Source organism: Haemaphysalis longicornis, unplaced genomic scaffold (assembly GCF_048455015.1).
Source record: "Haemaphysalis longicornis isolate Haplotype H1 unplaced genomic scaffold, Haemaphysalis longicornis Haplotype H1 scaffold_11, whole genome shotgun sequence".
In the NCBI taxonomy this organism is placed as follows: Eukaryota; Metazoa; Arthropoda; class Arachnida; order Ixodida; family Ixodidae; genus Haemaphysalis; species Haemaphysalis longicornis.
In genome coordinates, this window is record NW_027526214.1 from 107,609,311 (window position 1) to 107,636,282 (window position 26,972).

Sequence of the window (26,972 nt, forward strand, 5' to 3'; positions counted from 1 at the left end):
TTTTGCCTTTTCTTAGGCCTATTTCAGGGTCCACACTATAAACTAGTAGAAGGTAGTAATCCCCGCGAGTTTTCATTGTTTGCAATAGGTTGTCGAATTCAGTCGTCTGTTTTATGCTGTTTTATGTTTCTGGCTTTTGCTATTCTAATAGAAATACATTTTATTGCAGCACCGCATACCGCGGATTTCGGTGTGTAGAAAGAGGTTTTCGCACGCATCAAGCATTCGCCCAGTTACTGTCCCAACAAATACCATCACCCTAATTGTCTAAGCGAAACCGTAATTCGACAGACTGATGGCCTGTTGGTTTGCTGGTCCTCGGTGTTCGAGCCTGTTCACTCGACTGTTGTGTTACAACTCTGCTGGTATACAAGCCTGCCCGGCTTCCGGCCGACAACAACATTGCTTGTTCTTTGTGCTATCCCAGAATCTCAATCACAGCCGTAGAAACAGGTGTTCAGCAGGAAATACTTTATTATGTATACACATTACAATCTTTCAAATCACTTAGCTTCTTGTGCAGCCCGCAGTCTCAGCTTTTTTGTTCTGGGGAACATTTTCTCACATAGAGATGTGGAACAGGGCTATGTGAAAGACAACATATTTACCTGTGCGCTAATTTTGTGCACACTACTAATAGCATTTAGAATCACATTTCAACTGCATTTTATTGTATAGCAAGTGAAAAGCGAAGCTTTTTATTCCTCACTGACTGCGTTGGCGTCCGAATAAAATACTCGGCAGAAAAGCCAAATCTAATACTTCAAAATTTCATTTACAGGTTTCTCTGCCTTGCTGGTGGCGCTAACGTGCGAGTCAAACACCCTTCAAGAAGGCGACCTTTCCAGAAAAAGGTGTTACAATGGTTACATCAAGTACACTCATATACCATACCACACTCTTAAGTGCTTGGCAAGAAATGGTCATCCCTGAATACGCAAAAAAAAAATTTCACAGCGCACATTTAGCGAAGATGAAAAGTACGGATTCCAGCCAATATGCATGGAAAGAAGTCTGCATTTTAACCACCTTAAGAGGACGAAGGGAGTTTTTTTCCAGCATCAGAATTCAAGCCATACCATTAGGTTCGCCTGTACTGTTGAAATCGTCGATGATGCTACTGTAATGCCATGGTAACAACGAAAAAAAACATTGCGAATAATTTTATACAATATCATAGAAAGTTCAGGTGTCACTTCGTGAAAAAACCTATCTCAAAGCGCGCTAAAAATAAAATAAGCGGCTTTTTACCCCGAAATTAAGATTTGTAGCTTACTTCATTGTTTTACGACGTCCGAGAGAGCTTTGCGTGGCAATAAATAATTAAACGTGGCGTTTACCTCCACCCATTTTTTTATTCTACTTTAATGTGTATAAGCTCATCATAACGCGCTTATTCTTCGGCTGCCGCATTCAGTTCGATTGTCGTAATTTCCGAATACTTGTTTTTATTTGCTTTCACTTTCGTATCAGAGATCATAGTGCAAAGACACAAAGAAAGGTTCTGTGTAATAAGCTTGCGGTCATAAAGGTCAAATGTTCCTCTCAGCCCAATCTCCCTGCCGTCCATTATGAACATTTCTTGACAGGTACAGCCACCGGCCGCCGGTAACAAAAATTCATTTTCACTTGGCGAGCAACTAAATGTGCGGTAGAGCGATTACAGTAGCACACCTGATAGCGTGAAGACACCTGCTTGGGCTCCTGACTATTGTACAGCGCACATTGGTGCAGTATCAATAAAATAGGCTCTGTCATTCACCCGCATGTACCTTTTAAGGGACCAAGCGCTACAATGCAAAACCCCAAAGTGTGATTAGGGCTGAGGCAAATGCTTTTGCCTTTTGGGTCACCCTCTAATATATAGAGTTTCCTATCTGATGTTTCAGGTTTCATTAATTTATTCAATTTATTGTTTCTTCAAGGCCACAGGGCGTTACAGAAGGGAATGGAGTGAGAACGCAAAATATACACGAAACGGGTTATGGAAAATAGAAAATACGTAAACGCAAAAGTGCGGATAACCAGAAGCGGTAACACACACTTATCAAAACCAAACAAATTTTTTGAAAAAACGCACAAGGTCTGGAGATGTTTTTTGCATACATTAGGTGTATGTTTGCATGTCTGTGACGGGGCATTTGTTCTGAAATACGCTTCAAAATTCTCACTGAGGCCGTTTTATTAATTGACAATTGTAAATTCACTGAAACGTATTTGGGAGTTCAAAACTGTCCCAGGCTGCTGGCATTTTCCGTAGTAATGAAAGCTCACGACAGTCAAAACTACAATGTACCCAACTTTAACGTCCTTCTAGCCATTGTAGCCAAACGTGCAGGTTCTATATGCACGTTCATTTGAGGAGGAATTTTGCACGTATACGTAAAATGAAAATGACAGGACCGCAATCCACAAAAGTGACATGTTTATACCCTTATAGAAAATCAGGACCACAACAGTGTTTACGCGCAATCAGAAATTAGGCCAAATATTACGCCTGCAGTTTGCAACCTCCATTTTTGCTTAAAGATTTTTTCCGCCCTAAAGTTTCTAGAATGCAGTTCTGTTGCTATGAGTCAGAAAAGCAGAACATACTGGAGTAATGAAAAGTAGAACATAGTGGAGTAGTTACTATTGAAAGAATGCTAGGCCTGTAGCAAAAATTACAATGTATTATTCAACCATGTTTGATGAATGCGAAACCGCAACTTACGTAAATGTGCTGTAGAAAACAAGAATAGTATGTATTTTTTGGTCCGTAACACACACGCAGAGCCAGATCACCGGGAAAGAGTTTTCAAAGCACCGATGCATAGACTGTCACTGAGAAGATTCTTTATTGTCCTCAGTGATTGTGCTGTACTCCAATACACCCTGCAGGAAAGCCAACATCCTCTGACGATGAATATAAACGATCATGAGTGAAGTGAAAGAAAAAAGAAAATGTTTTTTTATAGGATTCAAACCTGTGTCTTCCGCGTAATTAGTTTGACGTGTATCCGTGTGCTCTGTTTCGTCATGGTAGTATGACAAGCAGCAGGTGTTCATTGGCGTAGTACACCACAAAACCAAACGTGAGGCCTCCTGATTCCCAAAAGAGATTCTAGAAAAGTAGTACGTACCCCCAGAGCAGTACATACTCGCAGTGTGAGATTGGCTCACGAAAACAACCGTCACGAGAAACCTTTGCGTTCTACGATCATCGTTGTTAGATGGAGGCGTCGGTTATTTTTTTATCCCCATGTTCTCTGTGCAGAATTGGAAAGACACAGTAATGTGTAAAACCCATGAAATAGGCAAATCCTATTAAATTGTTTGAGAAATTACAGTCAGGAGGCGAAGACTCCGGACTAAAAAGGACAAATAAATTTTGAAGTAAAAACCAGTAGGGGGGGAACCCGCCGTAGTTCAAGTAATTAAAAATAAACTTATATAGCATATTTAAAGAAAATCTAAATTAGTACAACAGTATATTTCGTATAGGCTCTTAGAGCTCACCCGACCCAGAAAATCAAAATGAGACGCAGAGTAGGTATGGATTGGTATGCATTCGGGAAACACTCTCGAATAATAAAACAGAAATTACCTTTATTCTCCGAGGTATTTACAACAAATACATAAGGACTGTGTGACATATTGAGTGGAAAATGGCGCTCTACTAAGGAACTGGATTGAACCGTCAGTCGGCTAAACGGGCCTTTGAACGAAGCATGGCAAGTGGAACGCTCAGAGGTAGAAAAATATCTCCATGGATCAGAGAGGCAACCGCAGTGAAGCTGTCATAGTACCAGTAAATAAAATAGACTTCGTTATTTTTAGAGATAATTCAATCACACTAGAATGCAGCAATCCGGTGAGGTACGCCGACCCTTCAGAATTCGACTATAGGGTAGAAAATATATCTTGGTGACATACGTATTCCATCTTTAAGTGAAGTATTTACCGCACATACTTTGAATAATATGTCCTATCCGATGTCATCGTAACCAATGATAGCAGCCTTAGTGATAGCGTGCTTGAAAGAACCTTTCTCTCCACGACCGGTAGTAGTCTGATAAAATAAAACAGGCAGCATTAATTTGTACCGCTTGTAGTGCATCTAATAGGATGTTATTTACTCGTGTTTTACTTCCATTTTCGGGTTCCCAAAACGCTTCCTTTTATATATTCGATCATGCAGTTACCATTGGTGTAGTAAGGTGTAGCTTATTGTATTGCGCGGTTCATGTACAAATGACGCTAAGGAATTTGTATATCACTCATATCAAAAATGTAACTGTCAATACTACAGACCCCGCACGGGGCACCTTGAGTATTCATGGTGACGGTACTGGCGATACCGCGGACCCCGAGCCTCCCAACATAAGCTGCGACCTACCGTGGTGATGTGTTTTTAAGGTGAAGGGTAGAAGCCGTAAACGGTGGCCGTCGGAGCCTTGGTCAAGCTCCGGCCGATGGGCTCCCTGCCTGTCTACCAGGCAGGGAGCTCCGGGACCTCTTTGACTACCAGGGTAAGGTCAAAGGAGAAAGTACCCCCGTCTCCCTGCTTTATAGTGTATCATATGGCATTTTCAACCCCCCCCCCCTCCAGACGTTATCGGCCCCCGAAAAGGGTCCGCACCGAAGTTTCCTTTCCACCCCTACCAACTATCAACGTTCCGAAACATGACAATTATCCCCGTTTTTTGGTCCTTGTATCAATAGACAAATCCAAACCCGTCTCCTCCCAATCTGTACTCCTCGTCTCCAAGTTCCTTGAAGGAATCATTGGGAAATCTTTCGAGGCAAAAAAACTACGAACAGGCGAAGTGTTGGTTAAAGTCAAGACGCTGCAGCAAGCCACAAATCTCCTGACTCAAACCCGCATGGCAGATCTGGACATCAGTGTCACACCCCACCGCAGCCTCAACAGCTCGCAGGGGGTGATATCTCAGCCAGATCTCCTAAGTGAAACAGAGACCGACCTTCTGGAAGGCCTGAAGTATCAGGGCGTAACAGCTGTCAGGAAGATCACCATCCGTCGCGACAATGTAGAAGTACCAACAAAGCCCGTAATCTTAACATTCAGCAGTTCCAAACTTCCTGAGCACATCAATGCTAGTTTAATTAGGTGTGGTGTACGTCCGTACATACCTAACCCGCGCCGCTGCTACAAGTACCAGCGGTTCGGGCACGCTACGACTTCTTTCCGCGGCAAACCGACCTGCGCAAAATGCGCCGCACACGACCACCCCACTGAAAAGTGCGACTCCAGCACCTTCACCTGCGCAAACTGTCAGGGGCCGCATGCGGCATGGTCCCGCAGATGTGAAAAGTTTCACCAGAAGAAGAAGATATTCCACGTGAAAGTAATCGAGAACATCTCCTTCCCTGAGGCGCGAAAAAGGTTCGCCTCTTTCCCCCTGGGGAGGTACGCCGACGCAGTTCGCCGGTGGGGGCGGAGCGGCGTCTTGTTTCGGCGGGGACCCAGTACCGCCAGTCGGACTTGGTCGCGCTCCCGCCCCCCTCTGGGCTGTCTCAGGCAGCCCAACCCGAGTCCGCACCGCTCGCACAGCCAGCAGCGGCTGTGGTGGCAACCACGTCTCGTGGGGATTCTGCTGCACCCACTCTTTCCTCCTCTCCACCGGCCCGGATCACATGCGAGCGCCCGGAGGAGATGGAGCTTGAGGAAACCACAGCAGTTCCCACCTCCGCCGCACCGCCTGTGCCACCCGGGGCGCTCCTGACGCCCTCGGCGGTCGCGGCCAAAATGAAGGGCACCGCAAAGGGTGCCAGGTCTGGGGGGTCCGGTACGCCGGGTACCCCTTCCAAATCAGATGATGACTTGGATGTGGGACCCTCCTTGTCTGCTTTGCAGCGGAAGGAGCGGGTCCCTTCATCTAAACCTCCAGCGGAGGTAAAGAATCCCCGTCCAAGAGTCCAAGCCCCCAAAAACCCTACATAAATAGTCACACTCCACAAGCTCTAACACATCATAATGGGAAGAGAAAATATCGTTCAATGGAACTGCAGAGGCCTTCTAAATAATCTTGACGACGTGTATGAGATTCTGCATGCTAATCAGCCAATTTTGATGATGGTTTAAGTTTAATGGCGCAAGGCCGACATGGGCAAAGAGCGCCAAATACAAAGTTATTAGATAAGGAGGGAAATCGGATAAAGTCAGTTAAATACAATGAGCACGTCTGGTGTAAAGGGCAAGGGTGAAGAACGTGAGTGGTTAAAAAATAAATACGGTGGCTGGTGTATAGGACCAGGGGTAAAACTATGGGTGATAAGAGATGAGTTGTAAGAAATGAACTTCAGATAGGAACCTTAAGGTTCGCTGAACAGAGAACATGGCTTCATCTCCTAAGAAGTATGACGGGTGTGGTGGAATATGTCGTGTGCGTAGTTGTGGGAAGTGTTTTCGTCGTGTAATGTCGAGTGCCTTACATTGTATGAGGATGTGGATCACGGATAGGGCCTCTCCGCACCTGCTGCACAGAGGTCTTGGAGGCCCCGTGAGAAGGTGCGAGTGCGTTGCATGAGTGTGCCCTATCCGTAATCTAGCCAAGGCGACTTCAGTGTATCTATTACGTGTGTCGGTGGTGTATGGTCCCAAGTGTGGTTTTATTACGTGTAACTTGATGTGTGTTTGTTCACTCCAGTGTGTTTGCCATGTTTTGCGAAGTTGTTGTCTGATGTGTGGTTTCACGTCGGTGTAGGGTAATGTGGTTATGTCTACTGTATTCGAGAGTGTAGCAACAGCAGCCATTCGGTCCGCTGCTTCGTTCCCGGCTATACCACTGTGGCCGGAGACCCAGCAAAGAACCAGTTCAAATTTGCGTACATACACCGACATAATACCCTTGACTATTAGATTTACAACGTGATTTTTTGAAGACTTTGTTGACGACAACGCCCGCACGACACTGAGGGAGTCTGTATATATAATGGATTGTGGGATGTGACTTTGAAGGATATGATTAACAACAAGAAGTACACCATAAGCCTCTGCCGTAAAGATACTGGTATTACTGTTAAGAGTTCTAGTGACATTAAGGCCGGGCCCATGCGCCGCGCAGGACACAGAGGTGGCAGTTTTAGAGGCGTCCGTATAAAATTCAGAAAATTGATACTTCTGCTGCAAATACAAGAAGTGCTGCAGAATTGCACATGTGGGAGCTCGGTTTTTATTTACATGTGTGAAGGATGTGTCGCATGATACAGGGCGGAGATGCCATGGTGCTATAAAATCTGTTTGAGAACTTTGTATGGTGTCTAAAAAGGAGACAGAAAGCTCTGACGCTTCCTCTCTAACTCTGTAAGAGATGGGCGCAGAGAGCGATGGTCGGTTTAGGAGTAGTGCAGTCTGAGACGTATCATAAAAAGCCGATTTAAAAGGATGGTGTGGCATAGATGAAATTTTAAAAGCAAAAAGAAGATCTGTGTATGCTCGCTGACGTTGCAGGTTCCACTTATTACACTCCACATAGAGGCTTTCGACCGGGCTAGTCCGGAAGGCGCCACATGCCAACCGGAGCCACAGATGAAGCACTGGGTCCAGCATTTTCAGGGATGTCTTACTTGCTGACCCATAAACAACGCTTCCATAGTCTAATCGTTAACCTATCAGGCTGGTAAAAACACGTAAAAGAAGTTGTTTGTCAGCCCCATATGAAGAGTGGGAGAGAACCTTGAGTATATTCATGGCCTTTAAGCATTTATGTTTAAGTTGTTTTATGTGTGGAATGAACGAGAGCTTTTCGTCAAGGACTACACCTAAAAACTTGTGTTCATTTCTGACTGGAATTGAGACACCATTGAGTTTGATGTCTGGATCTGGCCGAATGCCGCGCCTTTTCGAAAACAAAACACAAGTACACTTCACTGGATTAAATTTAAAACCGTTGCTATCTGCCCAGCCAGCTAGCTTGTTAACACCAAGCTGGACTTGGCGCTCGCAGATAGCCAGGTTACAAGACTTAAAGGATAATTGCACGTCGTCTACATAGATTGAGCAGGAAATGGTTGGTGGCAGAGCCTTCCGAAGAGAGTTCATTTTTACAATAAACAACGTGCAACTCAAAACTCCGCCTTGCGGAACACCGTTTTCCTGCACATGAACGCTAGAGAGTGCAGTTCCAACTCGCACGCGAAACGTTCTTTCAGAGAGGTAACTGGCAAGCGTGTTCCACATGTTACCCGACATACCAAAGGACTTCAAATCGCTGAGGATGCCGTACCGCCAAGCAGTGTCGTACGCCTTTTCGAGATCAAAGAATACTGTCATACAGTACTGTACTGTACTGTACTGTAATCAGCCAATTTTAATGTGTGTTCAGGAAACACACCTGAATTCCAAGAACACAAATTTCTTGAATAGTTACCTGGTATACAGAAAGGACAGGGTTGGCTGCACACACTTTTCTGGCGGTGTGGCCATAATCGCCCGCAAATCCTTAGCATGCCACCCTGTCACCTTTAACACTATCCTTGAGGCTGTAGCCATCCGCACAATAATATTTAATAGAGTTGATAACGGTATGCTCCATTTGCATCCCTCCTGATCTTGCACTTTCGAGCTCTGACTTTGAGGCGCTGGTCGACCAGCTGCCCGAACCATACATCCTTACAGGCGACCTTAATGCTCACAACTCTGTTTGGAGCTCTTCTCGCACGGATGCCCGAGGTCGCCTGATGGAGAAATTCCTTACATCTTCAGGAGCATGCCTTTTCAACAATAACCAGCTTACATACCATAACATAGGTCACAACACATACTCACATCTTGACTTGGGTATTGGTTCTGCAATTCTCTTTCCATGTCTTGAGTGGGGTGTGGGCACGGGGCCATATGGTAGTGACCATTTCCCCACTTCATTAACGTATATATGTACAGGCCCGAGCAGTCCATCTTCCCATAAAAGGTTTAATGAAGCAAGAGCTAACTGGAATACATATACAGAGACATCTAAACTACACCACACATCCATAGGACACCTACACGTTGAAGAAGCTACCCAACTGCTCACGGCGCACATCCTCGACATTGCCAAAAGGTCCCTTCCCCACGCCTCTGTTGCCCCGCGCAACCAGCAGAGGCCGTGGTGGAATGAGGACTGTAGGCGGGCGCGAGAGGCCCAGAACAAAGCGTGGGGTATCCTTCGTCGGTATCCCCCGTCGACTAACCTCGTTTTGTTCAAACGGGCCAAGGCGTTAGGAAAACATGTCCGCCGTGAGGCAAAACGAGAGAGTTGGCGTTCCTTCATAACATCAATAAACTCCTACACAGACACACGGAAAGTATGGACGAGAATACGCAAACTCGAACGACAACAAGCACACAGCCTGCGTCTGGTCAGCACAACAGGGGACACACTCGAAGACCAGGCAGACACACTCGCACAACACTTCCAACACGTCTCCAGTTCAGCACACTACACAAACAATTTCATGAAACACAAACTAACGGCCGAAAAGAAGCCTATACTAGATAAAAATAGGTCAACATCTTCTTATAACTCAGAGTTTTCATTCTATGAGCTGAGGGCTGCTCTGAGCACGTGTAAACCTTCAGCTACAGGCCCAGATAACATCACATATACAATGATGCAACGCCTACACGCAGACACACTTGAAGCACTTCCACATCTATATAATAAAATATGGCTTTCCGGGCACATTTCACACTCTTGGAGGGAGGCCATCGTAGTTGCTTTCTTGAAGGAGGGAAAGGGCCCGTCGTTTCCCTCAAGTTACCATCCAATAGCCCTGACGAGCTGCCTGTGCAAGCTTCTCGAGAAGATGATCAATCGCAGGCTCGTGTACTTCCCCGAGTACAATGGTCTTCTCGAGAGCTGCAAAGCAGGCTTCAGGGCGGGGCGATCGACGAACGATCAACTCGTAGCTCTTGAATCGTATATAAAGGATGCCTTGTGCATAAGCAGTATTGCATAACTGTCTTTTTCGACCTCGAGAAGGCCTACGACACCGCGTGGCGTTATGGGATCCTTCGTGACCTCAGGTCATTCAGTGTTTCGGGTAATATGTTGAACACCCTTGTTAGTTTTTTAAAAAATAACGTTCGGAGTAAGAGTTGGTTGTGCACTTTCAAATGTTCACGTCCAAGAAAATGGCGTGCCGAAAGGTGGCGTGTTGAGTTGCACTCTCTTCATAGTAAAGATGAACTCTCTTGGAAACGCAATGCCACCAACAATCTCTTATTATATATATGTAGACGACCTGCAAATGTCTTTTAAATAATGTAACATGTGAATATGCGAACGCCAAGTCCAGCTTGGTGTCAAGAAGCTTGCCGGCTGGGCAGACAAGAATGGGTTTAAATTGAATCCTGCAAAAAGCTTCAGCGTTGTGTTCTCCAGGAAGCGCAGGGTCCATCCGGACCCAGACATTACTCTTAATGGCGTGTCGCTTCCTGTGAACAAGGAGCACAAGTTCTAAGGTGTTGTGTTTGACCAGAAACTCACATTCATTCCACACATCAAGGAACTTAAACATAAATGTCTGAAAACAATGAATATACTTAAGGTTCTTTCCCATCAATCGTATGGTTCCGACAAAGAACTCCTACTACGGCTCTATACTGCTTTGGTTGGGTCTCGTTTAGACTATGGCAGTGTGGTATATGGGTCGGCGACTAAAACAGCGTTGCAAATGCTTGACCCAGAGCTACACTTGGGGCTACGGCTTGCGTCGGGTGCTTTTCGCACTAGCCCTGTCGAGAGTCTGTATGCCGAGTGTAATAAGTGGAGCCTTGAGAACCAACGGACGTACTTAGACTTACTTTATGGTTTTAAAATTTCATTCCTCAATAATCATCCTTTTTATCCTGTCTTTAACGACACATCCACATCTGTGCTTTTTGTAAATCGCCCATCCGTTCCTCTGCCCTTTTCACTTAGAATGAGAGAGCGAGCCTCGGATCAGAGCGCTTCGTTTTTCGATGTGTACAGATCATTCTTTTCAGACATTTTACCTCCTTGTAAATTTCGTCCTGTGTCCTCCGACCTTTTTTTTTATGAAACTTGACAAAAATCGGTTACCGCGAGCTGCAATACTGCAGCACTTTCTGTCTCTGCAGTTTAAATACCCACTTGCAGAATTTTACAGTGATGCGTCTAAAACCTCCACTATGGTCTCCTGCGCTGCTCCTGGTCCGGATTTCAGCGCAGCCAGAACCATGAGTGTCCACACAACAATTTTTTCAGCAGACGCATGTGGAATTTTTCTGATTGTACGACACATACTTGAAAATCAAATTTCGAAGTCTATCATCTACGCAGATTTCTTGAGTGTTGTTCGTGCACTGTCATCAAACAAGCCCCCCAAAAACCACATAGTGATTCTTGTATTCAACACTATCATGTCCGTGTACGCACAAAAGCATGAGCTGGTCCTCTGCTGGGTCCCAGGACACGCAGGGATCGCTGGGAACGAGTTGGCAGACGAGAGGGCCGCTGCTGCTGCACTCAGGAACACTGTAGACATTACAAGGATACCCTACACAGACTTCAAGCCACACATAAGACAACACCTGCGCAGAACATGGCGACCACACTGGGATGAACAGACAGACAACAAAATACATGTAATAAAGCCACACTTGGGACGGTACACATCCGACTCACACAACAGACAAAGGGAAGTCGCCCTGGGTAGGCTGTGGATAGGGCACACCCATGCAACGCAATCGTATCTGCTGACGGGATTCTCTAGACCCCAGTGCAGCAGATGCGGAGAGGCCCTATTCGTAGTGCACATACTAATCACATGCAAGGCACTTCACACAACACTACACAAACACTTCAGAGAACTCTACAGACAACATATTCCCCTACATCCATCGTTATTTCTAGGTGACGATGCCATGGTTTCCGTGAAGTGGGTGTTTGAGTATTTGTCAGAAGTCAAGTTTTTAAACCTCATTTCCTACCACGCATAATCAAATCTGGCCCTATACAGAAGCCATCACCATTGTCTTTAATTGATTTTACTATGTTCGGTTTAGACGTTTTTTACCTACCCTTTTTGTGGTAACCACATCACTTTATTAAATAACCTTTTCTCTGTCGCTCTTTGCCCTTAGTCGGCCTTGCGCCATAAAAACCCAACCATCATCATCAACACTTAAGAAAAAGGAGATTCATAATAACAAAAAAGAATCACTTTGCAATCTGATGACAAACCGGTGAGTTTTCTCTGCTGCTGTAGCGAAACGAACATTTTGTCTTGTGACGACAGGGTGATACGCTGAAATGATACCAAAATGCGCGTCACTCTTAACTTTAACAAGACAATTGGGGGTGACCAGACGCTAGACAAAATACTCAGGTGCGGAGATAACATCTTTGTGCTTCACAACATTGCGTTTTATTTGTAGCTATAATTACAATCATCGGTAACAAATTTAACAAGGATATCAGATTTTAAGGCAAAGCATTATTCGAAATATAAAACATTCGAGCGAAGATATCGAAACACTGGTTACCAATAAAGTGTGAACAATGCTGAGACGACCACTGCTGAACATGCGCATACTGAGACCGAAAAGTGAATAAACCCTTCATCTACATTTTTGTAATATGGAGAATGTTATGACAACCAAACGTCTACAAAATACTCTGACAGATAACTTCTCGAAAGCATTAGAACAAACCTAATATTTATGTTGAATTTGAAAAGACTGCAAAGTACACAATAGAAGTTATCCGTAATTGTACTAGCTGCCCTTCACTGAAACCTTTCCTCTAAAGCTTCTTCGAAAACGAAAGCAAAAGGAAGTAAAATTTGATAGGTGTTAATGTAAGACGTGTTTCCTAAGCTTGCACAAGATGATCGTTAAGAAAATCTGGCAGTAAATATCTCTTAGGCAACACACACAGGATTTATGAAGTAAAACCATGTCCCAATTTTTTCAGTTATCCGGACAATTTCCAAGATTTAATGAATAGTTAGAGGTTTTTGGTAATGTTGTCCCTTGGCGAAGGACGACGTAGAAAAACTGTACTGGAGTGAAGTGTGGTAGTCAATAAAACTAAAAAAACACACGTCGAGGAAACACTCTTGCCAGCGTTTTTATTTCCGTACTACTCCGCAAAGGACACCTTGAGTGCTCATGGGGATAGTGTTGGTGATACCGCTGACCATGCGCCCAAATACTCACGCCGTAACCAACTGGAGTAATGAACTTTAAAGGAGCCATGAAGATAGAAAACAAGTTTGCTTTATTCGAAATATTTCGCGTTTTGTAGTGCCCCCAGCGCTTGTCCTGCAGGAAATGACGTCGTATTTACTGAGAAATTCATCAACTTAGGTTAAAATTTTGATTCTCCCGCCAAATCGTGGGTTTTCGTAATGTCACCAATGACGTCAGAAGCGCCTGTTCTCAAGCGAAATTCCACTGCGTCATTCGGGTTTGCGGCCTTGCTGTCCGTCAGCGCCCCCAGATGGCGCTGCCACAGTCATGAGGTCGCAGTCGCTGCCATAGTCATGGGGTACCAATGGAGGTTAGCGAGGAGGCAAGCGACGTCCCCTCGGTGACCGATTCCTTATCCCAAACAGAGGAAAAGAATTAAGCGGAAGAAAAAGCGTTGGGCGAGTAAGATTAACTACAGAAACATGCATTGTGGCAGATCACGGGAAAAGTAGTTAGAGGTTCGCGGTCAACTAGAAAAAGAACAAAAAACAGAAGTATATGCCGTTACAGAAACGTTTCTTCGAGATTTAGAAGAGCCCCCAGCATTGCATGAATATATATGGCAAGGCTGTAACAGAACGGTAGGTACTAGAAGGGGGGAGGGGTCAGCATGCGTATTCAACAGGGAGCCAATTGGCACAGAGTTAAGGAAACCAGCGAAGAACATATGCGGGTTAAGGGCACGATAGCGGGAAGAGAAACGCTGTTGGGAGTCGCCTATCTGTGGTCAGGTGATGACAGGGAAGTTAGAGAAAGGAATAAAAACTGGTAGGATTCATTCAGCGGTACTCGATCAGTTAAGACAATCAGGAGAAGGGATCCTAGTGGGAGACATGAATTCCCACCTTTAGGACCTGGACGGATACACAGACCGCAACGGCAAACTCCTACTATGTGTGAAGAATATAATGTGTCAAGAACATAGATATGTGTGAAGAACATAATCTCATTGTAGTAAACAGAGAGACAAATTGTAGTAAACTGAGAGACAGAGAGACAAGTAAACAGAGAGACAAATAGAGACAAATTATTTGGGAACGAGGGAAAAGGCAGTCCAGTATAAACTACACCCTCCTTTCAGAAGGAGTGCATGAAAGGTTGACTCTAATGGAAATAGCTGAAATAGGTGCCCACAGCTTAGGAAGTGACCATAAAAGAATGCCATTGACTTTTGGAAAAATGGAAGGTCAAATCCAGAAAACGGTGGTACACGACTTGAAAATAAACGATCAGCAAATGGCTAATATTGCCAAACGCCTGGAGACAGAAATCGCGAGACAACGTACGAAAGATTGGGAATACAGCAAATTGATTGGTTTCATTCAAGGAAAGGTAGGGAACGCGAAAGAACGCAACTACTAGAAAGGAAAAAAACAACCTAGAAGCTGGTGGAACAAGGAAATCAAGGAAGCTATAGCACAAAGGCAGCAAGCCCAGAGAGAGCACAGCAAGGCCAAGCGAGTGGGAATGCAAATAGAGGAAATAACTTTGAAGTGGAATAGGTACCGCATTAAGGAGCTGGAAGTACAAAAACTTGTATAGCAAAAACTTCAACTACCGGGTGAGCGATGGGTCTCGAATATACGGGCAAAGGATAAAGGTGCGCCGAGAACGTTTTGGAATCATGTAAAGGAACAAAGGAAAAAGACCGAAGAAGTACAACGTCATGTCATAAACGGCAAATGGCAGGTACTAAAAGGGGAATAAGTGGTATTTCATATACGCTCAATGATACAAGACAAGTTCAGAAGAACGGAGAGAGGGCTACAGCATTCATATAGTGGGGCAAGCGAAGTGCGTACAGAGAGAGGTAAAGATGGAGAATCTAAATTGGAAAAAAGCTGAAGAAAAATTTTCAGCTAACACGGCAGCAGGGGCGGATGAAATTCCTATACCGCTGCTCAACCTACTAGGTCCAAAAAGCAAGGCAAAATTAATTCGAGCAATCGAAAAAGTGATAAAAAGTAAGCAAGTACCGGACAATTGGCGTAACACCAGGATGAAGATGATATATAAAGGTAAAGGAAACAGGGATGGTGCGAATTCATACAGGCCTATTACACTTACCTCAGTGGCATACAGGCTGGCAATGCAAGCCATAAAAGCTGAACTACAGGCGTGGACAGAGGGAGCAGCATATTGGGAGAACTACAAAATGGTTTTAGACAAGACAGACGCTTAGAGGGGAATTTATTTGTCCTAACATAATGCATAGCATTGTCAATGGCTCAGGAGCGACCACTATGGATAGCATTTCTCGATATAAAGGGAGCCTACGACAACGCATATAGAGAACTTCTTGTCACGATCTAGACCCGCGTTCGTGAACCTGTGAGGGTAGGGGTACCCTCCAGCCAAGAGACGACATACAGCGTGCTGGTGGTGACGGTGACTGACCCCCCGAGCAGCCGTGCTCGGCGGTGTTTATTGCCCGGCCACACACAAGGTTGCCCACCGAGCCTGGTGGGGCCACTGAACGTAGCGGCCAACGAATATGAGGGATGGGGGGCGCCACACACTTGTCACACCCCTCACCCCCAAGTTTGTTTGTTCTACACAAACACAAAACTACTCCTGTCCCCCCGGCGAGTACCAGTCCGGAGGTTTCCGCCGTCTCTTACCCCGCCGGAGCACAGGTGTCGAGGCCGTTGTGGCAGCATTAGGTGCTGCCTGTGTCACACTCGCACCAGCAGTCAGCCTTCCCGGTGTCGAAAGACTAGCGCGTGGCGCCACAGTGGCGCGAGTAGCACCAGCCCCTGGTGCTGTGCTGGCAGCGGTCGGTGAAGCTGGCTCCCCTTGAAGGAGTCCAGTCTGAGGCAGTGCAGCGGGCCCGTGGCCAGGCAGCCCGGCTGCGCCAGCACCTGCCCGGGCGCGTATGGGTCCCCGCACAGCATCAGCCGCAGGTCCGGCCGGGGCCCCGCGACCGCGGGCAGCGCCTGGTAGATGTGAAGCCGGCCCGCCCGCTGCTCGATGCTCTCCACCAGCGCGCACAGCGCCTGCTCCAGCCGCACGGGGTCCAGGCCGCCGCCGTCGTCCACGAAGGGGCACTGCAGGCTCTTGGCCCGGTTGACGACCTCCTCGCGCAGGAAGTCCCACTGGCCTGCAAACACCATGACCAGGGGCAGGCCGTGGAAGGGCAGCCGATCCTCTTGCTCCAGGTTGGCCAGCAGGGTCTTCTCGAGGCTCTCGCGGATGTACTCCAGCCCCGGCTGGCTGGCGTACACACACAGGCAGCCCTGGGGCAGGGGCTCCGTGCGGAACGAGTTGTGCGGCAGGCCCACGTCGCCGTCGATGACCCTAAAATCCCGCGCGTACTGCGCCTTGTCGAGCCGGAAGCCCTGTGGGAGCGCCTGCCGCATAGCCTGCGCCACCTGCTGGGCGCTGGCCCTGGCACCCAGCACCACCAGGTGCAGCAGGCGGCCGTAGGTGCCCAGCACCCCGCCGCCGTTGGTGCCGGCCTCTCGCCGGTGCAGCAGCTGCTCGATGACACCGTTCATGCAGTCGGGCTGGACGGGGCAGTGCTCCCTCTTGCACATGAATGCTTGCCGCCGTGCCGGTGGATGTGCCCACCCCGGGCTGGAACAGGGCCTCGAACTTGGTCAGGAGGCTCGGGACGTCTTCCAACGCACGCACTGCTTCCTGGAACTCCGACAGCCGCAAACCCAAAGCCTCGATCCAGTTCCGGCCCAGCAGCGTCGGTGACGGCCCCTTGGTAAGGTACAGGGGAAGGGTGGCCTCCCCGTCGCCAAGGCCGACGCTGACCTGGGCTTGACCCTCGACTTGGGCGAGCTGTCCGGAGTAGCTGCGCAGCATGACGCCCGACGCCTCGACGGCCACGCCAGGGAAGGTGCGTCTGAATGCTTTCCCGGCCATGACAGACACACTGGCCCCTGTGTCCAGCTCCATGGGGATGAGGCGCCCGCAGACTTCGACCGTCAGCCAGTATGGTGGCACCGGCGGCTGCACTGTGGCCGCGTGCCACATGTCGAAAATCTGCGGGTCTTCGGCCACGACGTGAAGCCTAGCCGTTGCACCCAAAACTGCTGCCGCACGCCCTCGCCGCCTACCCTTGCGCCGACTCTCCTGGCCGTGGGCTGGCGCGGAACCTGTGCTCGACGCCGGCTGCTGCTTCCGTCTGTCCGCCGTCGGCCCCCCTTGACACGCCCGAGCAATGTGCCCAGTTCTTCCGCACGCAAAGCACTCCGCTTCCGCGAACTGGCACTGTGAAGGAGGCGGTCACCACCGCAGCGACTGCACCTGCCATGCCGTGCCGCCATCTTGTTCACCGCCGCCTCCGTCGACGGTGAGCCGGCCGCACGTGCTAGCTCGCCCGCGTCCTTGACCGCAGCCTCCATTGCCAGCGCTGCCTTCACGGCGTCGTCCAGCGAGGGGTCGGGAAGCTCCAGGAGTCGCGTCTGCATGGCGGTGTCGTTGATGCCGCAGACGAAACGGTCCCGGAGCAGCGCGTCGAGCTGCTCCCCGAAGGCGCAGCCGCTCGCCAACCCTCGCAGCGCTGCGACGAACTGCCCGAGCGTCTCTCCGTCTCCGCGGCTCCGGTTATTCAAACGAAAACGCTTCATTAACGTCGACGGAGCCGGGCTGTAGTGCGAGCGTAGCGTAGCGAGCAGCTCACCCAGCGACTTTTCGTGCGACGTGGCCGGCTTGAGCAGGTCCAGCAGGAGAGCGAAGACGCGGGTCCCGCAGCTGGCCAGGAAGATGTCGCGCTGTTTCGCCTCGGGTGTGTCGTTCGCCCGCAAAAACACGCCGACTTGCTCCTCGTAGACCGGCCAGGCGGACCCTTCACTGCCTTCACCCTCGAACGGCTCGAACCTCCCGTACAGCGGCATGGCGTAATGGCGGCTGGCTTGAGGGGGCGGTGTCTCGGCGTTCTCGGTGGCGGCGTTCTCGGTGGCTTCAGCCGCTCCGCGGGGTTCTTCCCTCCTCGCCAGTGTCACGATTTAGTCCCGCGTTCGTGAACCTGTGAGGGTAGGGGTACCCTCCAGCCGAGAGACGACATGCAGCGTGCTGGTGGTGACGGTGACTGACCCTCCGAGCAGCCGTGCTCGGCGGTGTTTATTGCCCGGCCACACACAAGGTTGCCCACCGAGCCTGGTGGGGCCACTGAACGTAGCGGCCACCGAATATCAGGAATGGGGGGCGCCACACACTTGTCACACTTCTATGGAGCATACTTGAGCGGGAGGGATTAGTCCAGTACTTTATACAGCTGTTGCGGGGCATTTACAATGAGAGCGAGCTGCAAATTACCTTGGAGGACCAAAAGTTCACAGACCCGGACGTCACAAATAGAGGTTTAAAGCAGGGTTGTCCTCTGTCGCCATTGCTGTTCATGCTGTACATGGCTAGACTATAAAGAAAGCTTGAAGGCAGTAACGTAGTTTGAATCTAGGTTATAGCCGCAAAGGTCAGGAAGTGGAACAACATATCCCGGGACTGATATATGCAGATGACATAGTACTACTTGCAGATACCAAACAGGGTCCGCAACAGCTCACAGATATCTGCAGGGAAGAAGCCAGTGAACTGCGGTTAGAGTTTAGCACAGCAACGTCGGGAGCTTTAGTTTTTAATGACAAAGCCCGTAACGAATCGGGTCAGCCGTATCTAAAAACTCACGACGAGCATTTACGAATTAAGGGCAGAAGAAATGCGTCTATCATGACGCACAGAGCACTGTGAGGATATAACAGATATGAGGTAGTGAGAGGAATCTGGAAGGGAGTACTGGTACCAGCACTCATCTCTTCAAACGCAGTAGTGAGTGTCAAATCATAGATTCAATCGGACCAGCAGTAAATCAAAGGTCCGTAGGTCGATTGGCATTAGGAGCACACAGGAGCACATGTGCGGGCGATTGTTTTACGGTTGTACCGATGAGCATTTGTGCTTCGCCACTCCTATCATCATTCACTTCGTGGAGGGGGCGGAATTTTTTTTCCAGTAGGATGGTAAGTGTGAAGATGCAACACACCATCAACAACTAGAATTTTGTTTTGCTGGCGATGTAAGTGACTGTTTTGAGGCTGTGTTTCACCACTCAGTTGGTCGACCATGTTTTTGTAAAACTGATCACCCTTTTGTAGCTTTCCAAGCTCAGAGTGTGTGCGGCCACTACGTAGCCGGACTTTGCGAATGGCAGAGCTGCAAGCTACATGAGAAGGTGATAGCGGGTAACGTGAAAGAGCGCTTGTATAAAGTAGATTCTTGCCACACACGTATGTTACAGAGAAGTCGTATTCTTGCAAACGAAGAATACATCCGCCGAGGCACCTAGTAGGGTCCTTTAGTAGCGACAACCACAAGAGTTCGGGGTGGCCGTTCAGAATTCAGAAATGGCGGCCCTATAACTGTGGGGGAAATTCCTGGGCATCCCAAAGAACCGCAAGAGGCTTGTATTCTATGCCGTTGTAGTTTCTTTCGGGGGAAGTGACCCAGGGCCGGTGTAAGTATTAGGCCACTCTTTTGACCGATGATGAAGCTCTACCAGTTAAGGCGGAAAGTTGGCCTGAATGCATGTTCTTATGTATTACGTTGTAGGAGGATAGCTCAAGGCCGGTCTTGCTGTCTTCGGCATAAAGAATCACCGATCTTCTTTTATAGACGTGGCACAACACTGGGCGAGATCACCTTAAAGAGCATAAAAAGTTTCTCGCAACCAGTGTACCAGACGTAGGGGACATCAGATTGCAGAAGTCTGTTGAGAGGTGAGGCAAGAATTTAAAGACAAAGAATTAAAAGGCTTAAGTAAGTGAGAATTGCGAGGAAACTAAGAGTGGATTTAATTGTAGCCATCGAGAAATTGAGCTTACGGCAAAATGGCATTTCTTTTTTCTCCTCCTGTTTTCCCCATTTGTTTTCTCCTCCTGTGATAGAGCACGGCTAGCATAGGCGATTACCTCTCTCAACCGCTTTGCTTCCGGACGACAGCGGCACCCAAGCTTATATCACTGGCGTCAGTGTGCATTTCTGTTTCGGCGTTTTCGTGGAAATGAGCGAGAAAGCTGGCTTTGCAGGCGTTGTTGCAGCTGGCAGTTTGCTTCCTCTTAAGGGCTTTCCTATCTGAAAGGGGTGCTATCTTTTGTCAAGCGCATGAGTTGCTCTGCAGTGCTTGCGAAGTATTGAACGATGCGCAGGTACTGCGCGCATAATCCGGGAAATCTTCGCACGCCCTTCCTGCCTTTCGCTCTTTGGAATTTGGCGATGGCTGAAATTTTCGCACGGCAGGCAGTACTCCTGCGGCGTTGGCGACGTGGCCCAAAAAGTTGAGCTCCTCTTGCGCGAAGCGGCACTGTTCAGGTTTCAGCGTTCACCCCGACGTACGAATGGCGTTGAGTGGAGACTGCAACCTTGGAAGGTATTCGTCGAAAGTACACGAGATTACCATAAGGCCGTCGAGGTGTACGAGGCAATGTGCCACTCCAGGTTAGCTAGCACAGTGTTCATGACATTTTGAAACGTTGCTAGCACTGTGCACAGCCCAAACGGCAACACGTTGAACTCGTGAAGGCCGTCCGGGGTCCGGGGTTATAAGTGCAGTCTTCTCTCGGTCTTCCTCGTCTAGTTTGATTTGCCAGTAGCTCGTCATGAAATGCATCAAAGAGAAAAACTTTTCATCCACTAAAGGCTTTCATGGCACATTCCAATGTCTTGAAAGAAGGCCATTATAGTGAATTTTGTGAAGGAGAGGAAGGACACTACCTCTCCTGCAAGCTATCTCCCCATAGCACAAGCAAGGTACCTGTGCAAGCTTCTCGAGAAGATGAACAAAAAAATTGTGTACTGATGAGAGTTTTAGGGTTCTTCTTGAGAGCTGCCAGGCAGGTTCATGGCGGGGCGAGTCACTAATGCTAAACTCGTGGCTTGAAAATTTTGCATGAGATTCCTATATACAAAAGCAATATTTCATCACAAATTTTATATATTCAAAGGGCATACGATACTGCGTGGCGCTAGCGAATTTTTGAAAACCTAAAATATTTTGGTATCTCAAGTAGCATACGGAACACACTGTCTTGTTACTTGTAGTGGAGAACATTCGTTTATGAGGTAGTTCGGCACAATCAAACCTTGAAGTACAGGAAGCTGTTCTGTGTTGCATCTTGATTACAGTTAAGATTCATTCGCTCCGAAACACATTGCCGCCGACCATTTCATTGCTCATGAATGTAGATGACGTTAAAATATTTTGAACTCTGCAAGATGTGTATGTGTGAACGTCAGGTCAAACTTGGGGTAAACAAACGTGCTCGCTGTTTAGACAAAAACGGTTTTACACATAATCGTGCTAAAAATTATTGTGTTGTATTTGCGAATGGCCGCTGGATGCAAGCGGACCTCGATAAAAATCTCAGTGGCCACTCGTTTTCTGCAAAAAATAACACTAGTTTTCAGGTATAGTCATAGACAGAAAACCCACGTTTATTCCACACGTCAAACACATCAAGATTAGAGGCCTGAAAACAAGAATACATCCTAAGTGAAGCCGGGAGCGAACTGCGCAGGAGATGCGAAAACTCTTTTGGTGCCGTATTACAGTTAACCACTCTAACCAGTCCGCAATACGCTTGCAGCGTAGTGACATCGTATAAAGAGCAAAGCCACAATGTTATGGAGTGTTAATGCCAAATGTTCTCTCTGCCGGCACCCGAAACATTTTCTGCAAATTTTCACACACAAAAAAATAAACGTTTCGTTGTGCAGGCTTAAATAAATAAGAGTAGCCAATCATTCATCCAGATTCTTGTACTATGAATTATGTCCGTGTTTTCTCAAGCGACAATGCTGACATACAATGTTTGTTTTTCTTTTGATGATTACCCACCGATTAGTAGCGTTTATAGAATTCACAACAGCCGCAAGATCGATGAAAAGAAATTGCCACAAATTTGATAAACACCTTTGGCAGTCTTGTGATATTCGCCTAACGCTGCTTCTTTTTTTACCAATTTATGACGTTGTCACAATTTGAACCTCATCGAAGAATGAAAATTTTCAAAAATTGCACTATTGCTTAAAACTGCAGTCACCATAGATCCAATATTACTGTTATGAAATTTGGTAAACTAATTCTATTCGATTGATTTTTTTCTTGTGAACTCGTGAGACAAATGTACAGCACAGATTTTTGAAGCGTTCAATAATGTTCTTGGAATAACCCAGCATCAATTATTTTTTTAACACGGTTTCACCCACGGCAATACAGCCAGTCAGAACCATCCTTGACTTTGCAAGGGTATTTGATTAGCACAGCCAAAGGTGACCCTTTTGTAATTTCAAAAGCTTTTACTCACATGTAGCGCCCTATACTACTTTGATCTTTCCTGCAGTTCCAAAGAATGAAGTTTTATTGATCAGCTTAAACACTAATATTTTTTCACGGAGCAAGAACGTCGTTTATGATGGCTATTGTTCTAGTGCACGTCCATTTTCAGTCCGGTGTACCGCAGGGGTACCCACTTTAGTCTCTTTTTCGCCTAATTGAGGTTGGTTATGTTAAGAATAACATACCGGTAAGAATTTTTTCAAAATGACTGTACTCCATAGCAGAAAGCAGAAAATTTCAGTGAACACGCTCTTCCGAATTTTGCGTTCGCATAGCTCCAGTCATTGTTCGTTACCTGGTAGATGTATGTGACAAGTATAAAATAATATTTATAAACAAAAAACAACCGGGGACGTTTGAAAATGGCACATTGTATCAACGGTCATGCTTCATTATTTTACATATTTAAAAATATAGACTAGTAAAATTATCTTCACATTTGCAATGGAACGATCATGTCACGTACGGACAAAACAAAGGCTTGCCTGCCTTTGGTATGTTTAGATCAACACAGAAAACAACACTATAAAAATCAAACTTTTCTCCCAGAAAACATAAGCCCGACCGATGTAAAGATACGCGTCAGTAGATTAATTTTCTGACACCAATTTCAATATTGCTTAACTAAACAGCATACAAAAAGGCTGTTAGTATTGTTCCCAAGAGCTACAGCTTGCCTACTTTACCAAGATTTCTGTTAGATAAAAGCAGTTTTTTTCTAACAGTGCAAACTAATTTATAACGAGAAGCAACTTCTTCCCTAGTTCAATCGTTTCAATGGGTGTTAAAATACACTGGAATAATATGGGAGATTTATGTTCAAATTTCTGTACTTTGCCCCCGTGTGCTCACTGCGTCGCTCCGCCTATTGCGCGCTCTACGCCAGCCTTTGGAGTGGTGTTCCAAAAGCGCTTGATGTAGCTTTTATTTTTTCATTTAGGGCAGCGCCAAATTTATTTTAGCTGTATTTTTTCTGTCGTTAGTCTCCGCGGGTAATCTTGCACTCGTAATCTGAGTGTCCGTATAGAGTTTTTTATTAGCTTCAATCGCTACTTAAGAAAAGTGCTTTTATCTCATCTCCTTTTTTATTTATTGTATATAATCTTGCTCACTCCACTCAACAACCGTGTTTCAAAGGTCCGTGTGATTACAGAAAAAACAACTAAAAATTTCAGCAAGAGCGTTTGATCAAAGTAGTCTTTATTGCAAAACATTTTAAGAATTTTAAAAACTTCTGGGTGCAAAGTTGAGTCATGTCGAATCGCTAACATTAAAAGAATTCTGATTTGCTTTGCTGCGACCTACGCTTCTACGGCACCGCTCTTCGAAACTAACAGACACTACTGCAATGCTATATTACGACAACCAGGGGACAAACTCTCTAAAACGACGGGGCGTCGTTTTGAAACGACGGGGTAGCGCATGCAAATGCATGTGTTGAGTGGTTAGGGTCGTCGCTTTGGGGTTCTCTGCAGGTGGGTGAGCCGCAGAAAAGCAGTGGTGCAACAGCACGAAGCGACACCCATTGCCCCCCCGTCGTTTCACTTGTCGCTTCGCGCTGTTGCACAACTGCTTTTCTGCTGCTCACCCACCTGCAGAGAACCACAAAGCAACGGCCCCAACCCCACAAAACATGCATTTGCATGGCGCTACCCCGTCGTTTCAAAACGACGCCCGTGCTTTATAGAATCCGGCCCCAGTAGAGCTGATGAACAATAAATAATTTTTTTATATTTTTACCCGCAGGCATTAGGCATGCACCCGCCTAATCACACTACACAGGGGTAAGGGCACGTAAACGGGGAGCTAACACCCTTACCTCGGTCAAATCAACAGTTTTAAAATGTTAAAAATGCCATTCGTTCTCTTCAAAAGCGACGATACCCAGCTAAAGAAACGCTGCCGTAATCGAACAGACGGAACCATTCCCCCTTAATGCCAATGGTCGATGACGTATATTGCGCGAGAGCGGGCGTATCGGTATGGTTTCATTGCAAAACCCTTCGAAGCGCAAGACATCAACGAGGGACGACGAGAGAGCACAGGGACAAGGGGTCTCTCCTCGTCTCCCGTTTATGTTTTGCGCTTCGAAGTGTTTTGACATGGAATATCAACTTGCCCAGATCTCCACCTTAACTAGGTATGGTTTCGGCATGCGTATTTTAAACCGCTTTGGATAGCACAGTGCGTGCAAGGATTGTTTGCATCTTATAAGCACATAGAGTAAGCATGCTGTCTTATTCCTTCTTTGTGGCACGTGCTGGTCTGGCCTACGTGAACCTGCTTGCACTCAAGTGGTATTTTACATATTAAAAGTCCACACAACTTAGTTTTTGTCTTGCGTTGTTGTACTCACGAGAGGTTTTGGATCTTTTTAATGTCAGCCTTTGAACCATGGCAGACCAATCGCTGAATTTTTTTAGTGCTAAAAACACGATTCAACCACTTCGTCTCTGTTTTTCTTGGGGGCATGGGAAATGCCGGTCGCAGACATCATAAAATGACGTTTAAATTGACCTAAGTCCTTTGACCTTACTGCCTACTCCTAAATCAATGTAGTTAGCATCTTCGCAGAGCGATTTTGTGCAGCTCCGCAGAAAAGAAAACGGATCCCCTCCAAATTTTGGCCTGCTGACTTGACAGGTTACGCTCCTAATCATGGTGCTACAAGAATTGGACACGTGCTCTTTACCGCAGTAACATAAAGCAACAGGGCTATAATATAAAATAAAAGCCCAACCCGTACCACATACGTATCACGGGTGACGCCAATTAAAAATAAACAAACTGGACCTAGGTCAACTAGAGTTTTAAGGAGAAGGAAATACCCACCGAAGTTGGAAATAAAAGGGAAAAATGCTACACAGCGACACCACAGCCAGAAGAGCGGGCCCGGGGAGACTCCCCTGATCTCCCCTGGGACAGTAGCAGAAAAGGTTGGAATGAGGGATGCGGATGGTGGTAATAAGGAATGGGTTATGGGAAAGTGGGTGGGAATGGGGACAGCGAGGTTTTTGTTCTAATCCTTAGATGTCTGACTCCTAAAATAGGCCTGAAAACTCAGGATGGGCGTCAGATGGTTCCATTTGGAATTCAGCGGACCCCACTACAGGTTCCAACCATCTGAGCTCCGACATCGAAGAACAGGGAGAACCTGCGACGGAGTGACGACACCTAGTCCCTGGACCCCTTTGACAACCAGGCCCCAGGTAGCACCCACCAGGTCCCCCGAGTACTCAAGAGACACCTGCCCAGCCTACATAGGTGCTAATCCCCCTCTTCTCGACGGTTTCGGATACTGGTAAAGCTGCTATATCTTGTCTCACCACCTTTGATTCGGCCGAGGCAAGTAGGAGGAAACCTATTGTGACCATGGTGCATATTCTCGGCCAGCGCGACTTCCAAAAATCAATATTATGGTCCAAGAATCTGCCTTATAATTATGGTCTGCCATAAGTTCCTCTGAACGTCACTAAAAACCGACCAACTTCCTTCAGACTCTGTTCTTGTTCGCTTGTAGCATTTCCATACCTTTTGAATACCCTCCAAATGTCATTCACTTAGTGTAAATTTTTCACTACTACCAAGTGAATACGATCGGATTGCATGCAGCCCTAAATAGTTTGCCATTAGGTCACTACGCACCGGGGCGACAGACAAAAGTATGACCACCTCTTCTTGTTGCGAGTAGAGCTTGTTGCCGTAGCATAGTTTTCATAGCGGCTTTAGTACGATAACTCAGCTTGTTGAATTTTCCCATGACATTGCCCACGCTCTTGACAAAGAAAACCAAATTGGCGCAATTTTTATACACTTATCTAAGGCTTTCGACACCGTTACCCACTCAAAACTTCTTCATAAACTTCGCGTTATACTTAACAACTCTGCCTTTGTTGATTGGATTGCAAGCTTTTTACATGATCGCACCCAGCAGGTTTTGTTTAACTCCACAAATTCGCCGGTAGTACATGTGTCATCCGGAGTTCCCCAGGGTTCGGTCCTGGGGCCACTTTTGTTCTTATCGTATGTACATCACCTGCGTTATTATATATCCGCAAACATCCGCCTCTAAGCTGATGATTGCGTTGTATAGAATGTAATTAACACAAATTATGATTATATTTTACTAACTGATTTTTTTGCTCAATTTTGCAGGTGGTGCCAGGCATGGCAAATGAATATTAACTTTGAAAAAACAGTCACTTTATCTCAGTACGCGCAATTCTGTTTCTTTGTATAATTATTCTTTTAATGGCTCTTCCCTACAGCGGGTGAACGAATATAAGTACCTGGACGTTATCTTCACACCTACCTTGTCTTGGGCAAGGCACAATAATTATGCATGCAACAAAGATCTAAAAAAGATGGGCTACCTAAATCGTACATTGCGGAAAGCTCCACTCGAAACAAAATTGCTAACATATAAAA